Source organism: Pteropus vampyrus, unplaced genomic scaffold (genome assembly GCF_000151845.1).
Source record: "Pteropus vampyrus isolate Shadow unplaced genomic scaffold, Pvam_2.0 Scaffold879, whole genome shotgun sequence".
NCBI lineage: Eukaryota > Metazoa > Chordata > Mammalia > Chiroptera > Pteropodidae > Pteropus > Pteropus vampyrus.
In genome coordinates, this window is record NW_011889660.1 from 16,929 (window position 1) to 17,144 (window position 216).

The following is a 216-nucleotide window of genomic DNA, read 5'->3' on the forward strand; positions in this document are numbered from 1 at the left end:
TACAAAACTACATCTACTGTAAGGGTATATTACAGTCTGACTTTCAAGTATTATATATTTGCTTTTTTGTTGTTTTAAAGCAATACTTATAATTCACTGCTCAAATCATGTAGCCAAATTCACCATTTCCATATATTTCTATTTTCTCATCACCTTCTAACTCTGTTCTCCTCAAACCCTGACAAATAATGAAATTACATTCCAATCAAAAGTATG